The sequence below is a fragment of the Lactuca serriola genome, chromosome 5 (assembly GCF_051521515.1).
Source record: "Lactuca serriola cultivar US96UC23 chromosome 5, Lser_US96UC23_V15, whole genome shotgun sequence".
Taxonomy (NCBI): Eukaryota; Viridiplantae; Streptophyta; class Magnoliopsida; order Asterales; family Asteraceae; genus Lactuca; species Lactuca serriola.
In genome coordinates this window covers 159,099,738-159,107,666 of record NC_136412.1, presented here as the reverse complement: position 1 = coordinate 159,107,666, position 7,929 = coordinate 159,099,738, and the positions used below count along the sequence as shown (strand labels likewise).

Here is a 7,929-nt window from a genome sequence, read left to right as displayed (position 1 = left end):
GAATTTGTTCAATAATTGTATATTTAAGAATTCTATTTCTTAAGATATTTACTCATTTTTTATGATATTCTGTTAGAATCTATGTAACTATATTAAAATATATAAGGCTATTAGTCTATAAGAATATGTATGAATTTGTATTTAAATTCGAATGTATATGAAGAATAAAATCATAGACTGACTTGGATGTATATGAAGAATATGTAGAATTCTTAACTACGGTTAATTATCAAAAATACTTGAATTGGAACTATATTATGTAAGAATAAAATCAGAAATATTGTTACTAGTTTTTGGTTGGCATTCTGTCAGAACGACAAAATAAATTCGGTTTACTATAAAAAATTACGTTATAATTAAAGTTGAATTAATTTAAAAAATCTAGAATTTTAAAATTAAGAGATCTAATTATCCCTAAAAATCTGAAATTTTCCTTTTTTAATATAGGATAATTGACTAAAATACCCTTATGTTGAAATTTGTGTGATTATAAGGTACATGTTACCTTATTGTAAAATCCTAAACCTTCAAATCATAACCATTGATTCTATTACATCCGTTAGTCCAGGTTTGTGTGTACGAGCACACAATAGATGCTAGAAACAATTGAACCTAGCCCTATATATATATATATATATATATATATATATATATATATATATATATATATATATATATATATATATATATGTATATATATTAAACTTTATGGATACTTTCAATATTTTAAAAGGGAACTGCGAATATGTATCTTTCTACAATCAATCTATTCTGAAATATCCTTATTTGACGATTAACTTTATAACTTTTGTGCATAAAATAGAAATATGTAAGCATATCCATATACGTGTTCATACATATGTGTAGCTTTGTTAAATGGTGTACGTGAATACTAACTAAGGGGTCATTTGATAGTTGCTAATTGGGTTAGAAGCTGACTAGGTTGGAAGTTCTGATTGAGTTAACTTCTGACTGAAACTTGTTGTTTGATTTTGCACTGACTGATAGTGGAAAATAACTATATTACCCCAAGACAACAATTTGTATAAAAATTCTTTAACGATTTACCATTTAATTTATAACATTACATTTTTTTACTAAAACATTCAATGATTTACCAATTAACATATGTGTTCATTTACCAAGATTTATGACTAATTACACTTTCATGAAAGTGAAAATTGACCATAAATAATACTAGTGAGTTAGGTGTAAAGGAAGAAGTTGTATCGGGACTTTATGATATTAAATTCTTATGCGCTGCCTCCATATCTTTGTAAAGACTCACCAATTCTTATGCCCTGCAATACACAATTACACACATATTAGAGATGAAGACCTATGCAATACACAATTACACATACATATATTAGAGAAGGTAACAAATGATCCTAAAATATAAATGCTTAAGGTTTTTATATTATCTCTTGCAATCTAAATTCTAAGCATATAGCAAAACTATATAAGAAATTATAAAATCACATTCGTGTCTTGTGAAGAACATACACATCATAATAGTCCCAACATCGTCAATTCAACTACATGATCATAAAATTGAGGGGTAAAAAAACTTAAAAGCAGGAATCACATAAATTAAACTTATAACAATGTGAATTTACAAGATTTTAGACGACTTCACACAATTATGATCACAAAGATGAAACATTGAGTACATATACTTAAGTACTTCTGAAAAACGTCTTTTTTTCTCAAAAAACCTGTTCTCCAAAAACGGAAAAACAAACTAGAGAAGGGAGAGGCGCAGAGACGAGAGATCAAGAGGATACGAAGCTTGATCGCAATAGAAGAGGTGGCTGGTGATAGAGAGGACAGTGGTAGAGGATCATGTGGTCGGCGAGGCTGAAGTCAGAGCTGGAATAAAGTCATCATCCTTGGGAGGCGCTGGAGTGAAGTCTGATGATCGATTGCATGAGAACCGGTGGTGGTGGAAGGAGAAGTTAATGCGTTGTTTGAAAGAGAACCAAGATTCAGCATACGAACTACAAAGAAGGAAGCGTGGAAGAGGGTATATATGAGAAGGACACCCAACAACTCGGTTAGCGAGTATTTTTCCTTGGACCGAATCAACACAAAAATGGGGACTGGATCCTTGATTTGGACCGAGTCCAAAGGTGTAGAAAGGAAAACAAACAAGCTAACTTCGGATTAAGAATGTGTCAAGATAATAAGCCATTTCTACTAAAACAACACAACCGAGAACCAAAATCATGGATCCGAAATAACTGAAAAAGAAAAGGAGGAATTTGAATAACCGAGAACCGAACATAATCCTTTCTAGGGATTTGGGCAGTATTACGGTGAACAATAACGGTGTGAATAGTACTAACGCTGCTCTGATACCAATTTGATACGAACCAGTGAAAATAACAATACTGGTAACTAAATGCTTAATAAAGCAAACCAAAGAAACAAGAGTTGTAGTTTTAGGTACAGGATAACAGGAAACCTCCAAATAAAAGAATCGCTAAATAAAATTCTTCCAAGAGAGATGTCCAAATGTTAAATAAATAAATCAAACCATAAGTTAAAGATCTTTAACAAATCAATCAAACAAATAAAATTCCATATCCATTCAGATAAAGCTAAAATAAAACAAAATCTGGAAAGGCAGAAAGCCTACCAAGATTATACATATTTTACTATTTCAAGGACCGTCTGCAGTTTGTTTACCTACAAGCCATCACGATAGGAGATGGCGGGTAAATTGATCAACCTGCTAAAAAGTTTTCATTGAACTAAACACATGAAAAATGTTAAATGAAACAAAACAATTCTTTACCATAAACAAGTACAAATCCATAAGTGGCAAGAAGTTCCCCAAATTTTCCTTCATCAAACAATCCATTTATACTTTTCTAAAACAAGTTACAAATGGCTATACAAATCAAAATCCAGTATACCACAAATCATCATAATATGACATCAAGCCATCTCTCATATTAACAATCTTCAAAACGGAAAGTTTCAATAGAAAAGGCACACTATCTAGGAGGTACATAAAACTAACAACCAAATGAAAATACGTGAACAGTGCAAGTGTACCATTAAACCATTAGTGTTGATGACATGAGTACTACTTTTCATCAAGATATTAAGAGTTATAACACATAGGTGTTTTTTGGGAGTTTTTTCACACCAAAATGTTATGTAGGGATCTTGTTGCACATTATGGGTTGATCAAGAAATCATGTCGTGTATCTACTGAAGAGCCCCTCGGTATTTTCTTGTTGTACTTAGCGCATGGATGTGGAAATCGGTTAGTTCAAGAGTTCTTTAATCATTCTAGGGAAACAATTCATAGACATTTTCATAAAGTCTTGGATGTTGTGGTTAACCTAAGTAAGGGCATCATCAAACCAAATGCTAACTACAACGACACTATACCAAAATATATTTTAAATAACCCTCGGTATTATCCATACTTCAAGGTACTTATTTGTTGCAAAGTTATATTATTTGGTGAATTTTTGTAATAGTAAAAATAATTAGTAACTTATTATATTATTTGAATTTGTAGGATTGTATTCGTGCCATCGATGGAACACACGTGAAGGCCTCTGTTCCGCAACGTGACCAAATCAAATACATTGGACGAAAGAATTGTGTTACTCAAAATATTATGGCGGCATGTGATTTCAACATGTGCTTTACCTTTGCGTGGGCTGGATAGGAGGGGACTGCACATGACACAAGAATTTTCAATGAAGCGCGAAGGAGACGTGAAGTTAAGTTTCTACTTCCGGCCGATGGTTAGTATCCTTACTTATTAATAGAAGTTTTATATTTTCAGACCAAACGAATGAATAACAATCTTTTTTTTACTTCTATAGATAAGTATTACCTTGTAGACGTTGGATATCCTAATACAAAAGGTTATCTTGCTCCCTACAAAGGTTCAAACATCCGTTATCATATTCCTGATTTTCAACGTGGACAGACTCGTGCCTCTCGAGAACCAAAAGGATTCAAAGAAAAATTTAACTACTATCATTTGTCACTTCGCAATATAATTGAACGAACATTTAGAGTCTGGAAGGCTCGATGGGTGTTACTAAGAGATATGCATGTAAATTTCAACTTCGAGACCCAAGTAAAAACTGTGCTAGCTTCAATGGCAATTCACAATTACATTAAAATTAGCGGTAATGGTGATGCAGCATTTCAAATAGCGCAAGAAGAATCTTATATTCCGCGTAATGATGAAGGACCCGATGATGGTGTTAAGCCACATGACAAAGTATCAAGTACACAACGTAGAAGTGACGATATGTATATGAGTGCAGTACGCAATATGATTGCGGGACAAATATTCTCAAGGTCAAACACTCGTGCACGTAACGGCGTATGATTTGTTTTGAAACGATTTTATGGATAATATTTTGGATATTTGGATAATATGTTGGATATTTTGGATAATATGTTGGATAATATGGATTTGGAATGAAATTTGTGGTTTCATATAATTAAAAAAATATTTTTTACGTAAAAAAAAAGTGTAAAAATAAAATGGTAAATGTTTTTTTAGTTATTGTGAATAAAACAAGTATTATTATTGTTTAAAAAACAAAAATGTTTTGTTTGAATAAGAAAAATATGCTAAAATATAAGAGGAATCCCTTTTTGGTCATTTTACTAATATAAGTTGTTTTGTTTGCCAAACACTTAAAAATGTTTATTGTTTATTGCTTATTCCCACCACTATAAGGTAATCCAAATATTTTTTAAAAAAACTGTTTATTCCCACCACAGTAAGCAATAAGCAATAAACTATAAGCTAAATACTTATTTATCCAAAGACCCTCTTATTGGAGAAGCTTATTCGAGGCGCCTATTTATTAACACATAGGTGGCAAGATAAGCCTCTGCTGATCGGGAGTAATCCCTCTTTTGTCATGCATTGTTGACTTGACATTGACAATCGTGTCCCAACTATGGACCTCCAAGGCAATGGTATTGCCGGTGAGGGTATTGATGAAGATCTACATATTGTCGCAAAGATTGAGGCTGGGGTGAAGAGTGTGGATTCTAGACGGCTAGGGTTTTGCAGTCCTGGCCTGAGAACGAAGAACGAGGAAAGAAAGCTAGGAAGGGCCTGTTAGTGGAGATACGTTTCAGTGATTATGCTCTCTTAATATCTTTCTTTGTCATTTTCGATGATTTTTTAAAAAAGGAAGAAAAGTGAAAACTGCATCAAAATGAAAATGTATTGCATAAAAAAGTTACTGAATATTTTAATGATACAATAATAATTTTATGTGAGTATTTTATTTTATCAAAAAATATTTTATGTTAGATTACTTTTAAAATATTTAGCAAAGTCTACATTTTTTTTTAATTTGCATATGTACCACCCTATGGTTTATATTTGTCACGTAATTAGTCCCCGTGTGTAATGCCATTTTGCCCTGTTAAGCTAAATCATGTGACACACACGAGGGCAAAATCGTTATTTTGGGTTTGTTATTGCCGCTAGTCATATGTAGGATCATGAGGATTATTTTCATCAATCGTCCCCAAAATTAACTCTCGTTTCTTATTCCAATAGTACAACATATGCCTACAGAATCATTTTATTCCTCCCAAATCTTCTTAGATTGAAAACCCTAGTCGCAAAGGTTGAGAGGAAGTTCATCATGGTAGTAACAATGTGGAGTGTGAATTCTGCGATTTACGGTATGCGATTATTCCAAAGTTCACTAAATATGGTTTTTGTGTTATATTAACCGGTTCTTCATATTTTTTATAGATGGGAATCATACTATGTTTTCATTACATATACATCATCACATAGGTGAATAGCATGCTACATCGGAAGAGAATATGTCAATGGTACACATTCTTATATATATATATATATATATATATATATATATATATATATATATATATATATATATATATATATATATATATATATATATATATATATATATATATATATATACTTTTTCAACGGAATCACACTTGCAAGCTCATTGGTTTACCTTCTGGTCACAAAGCTTATTGATTTATCTTCCGGTCACAAACCCATTAGTTTAAAATGGATATTCAAGGTTAAAAAAGATGATTCAGAATAATTGTCAAGTATAAGGCTCGTTTCATTGCAAGGGGTTCTGTGTAAAAACAAGATATTAATTTAGCGGTTTAACAGAGTTAAGAGATACACCATTTAGACATAAGGACCGTCTTTCTAAATGGTGAGATAATATCACAACCCGAAGGCTTTGTTTTCAAAGTAATCTGACATAAAATTTACAAGCTTTTTAAAGCGTTTTATGTGTTACGTCAATAATGTTTTCAAGTTTTATAAAGCACATTATGTGTTACGTATGAAGGCATGGAATATTTGCTTGGACAAAATTAAGCTTGAAGAATGTTGGGTTCAAAAGTTGTTCGTATGATCAAGCCGACACTCACTCGGGTATTAAAGAACTCGCTTTATCGAATTTCATTCGAGTATCAAAGAGCTTGCTTCATTTCTATGAAGATGATTTTATAGATACATGCTCTAATTGATTTGTCCATTCTCCACACATTCCCGAATGAAATGAAACTATGTATTAATGTGGTTTTCCGAATATTGATATTGTGAGGATGTCGTCGACCATAAAAGCACAAGTGGCATGATTTGCTATCTTGGGGGAAGCATTATCATGTGGAAATCACAAAAACAAAAGATTGTAGCATAGTCCACTTATGAAATGGAATTTATGGCGGCTACATTCGCAGCTTGCCAAACAATTTGTTTGGCGAAATGACCGAGTATAAAGGAGAGCCAATAAAACTTGTTGTTGACAAAAAACTGGCAATCCAATTGATGAAGATTTTTTTGTTCCACGGGATACGCAAACACATTAATACTAAGTTTTATTTCATTCGGGAATGTGTGGAGAATGGACAAATCATTGTTGAATTTATTTCCTCCAAAGAGCAAAAGGCTGACATACGCAAACATACTTACTAATTAAGACGTTGCAGAAGATTCGAGTGATTAAGCTGGATCCGGATCCATTTAAAAGGGGGAATGTGGAATATTAACCGCATATTCCTAAATTAAAATAGGTGGAAATTTTACATAGTCTTAGTTTGAGTCAAATTTGTAGTCTCCTTTGCTTGTCTCTTGGAGCAAGTCATATAATTTTATTTAAATAAATGAAGAAACCTTGTCTTTGGTTCACATATTTCTCATCTATCCTTTTCTTTTTTCAGATCTCGACAAGCCAAGCTGATATAAATAATTTTCTCGAACTCATATATATCGTCACTCGATCCAATTGTTTAACCAACATCCTCCAGGCTCTCTTTTCTTATGCTCTTGGATGATTATTTTTCGTATGTTCGGTACATTTTTTTTATTATGCTTTAGACGACTGTCCTTTTGTTGGAAGAAACAATCGACATAACTTGAAGAAAGATAGGATGTCATAAGATCTATAAGAACAACAGAAACATAAAAAATTAAAAAACCCTAGACTTCTCTTGATATAAAAAGCCTAGACGAACAAGTTGTTAACACTCTTCTTATACTTCCTTTCTAGTGAATGAATCTCCAATGGTGATGGATGTCAACACTTTTCTTATGCTTCAATTCTTGTAAATTTAACTCCAATGGATGAGCTACATGTGCTATTACAGAGCGCGAAATAAAAGGATTATCATGGGTGTGATAGTGGGGTTGGAACGTATTGAAATCGTAGGGGTCGTTTGATAGTCGCTAACTGGGTTAGAGCTGACTGAGCTAGAAACTGACTGAGTTAGAAGTTCTGACTGAGTTATTTTCTGACTGAAACTTGTTGTTTGATTTTGAATCCAACTGACTATGTAAAATGACTATATTACCCCAAACAATATTTTTTTATAATAATCCATTTATTAGTAAAAGATCAAATATATTAAAATAAATTACAA

The 7,929-nt window shown here is 32.2% G+C and overlaps 1 pseudogene; it reads right to left on the bottom strand.

The window, feature by feature from the left end:
• Window positions 1-5,000: 5,000 nt before the first annotated feature.
• The window catches only part of LOC145053180 (uncharacterized), a 91,235-nt pseudogene continuing 88,306 nt past the window's right edge, over window positions 5,001-7,929 (bottom strand).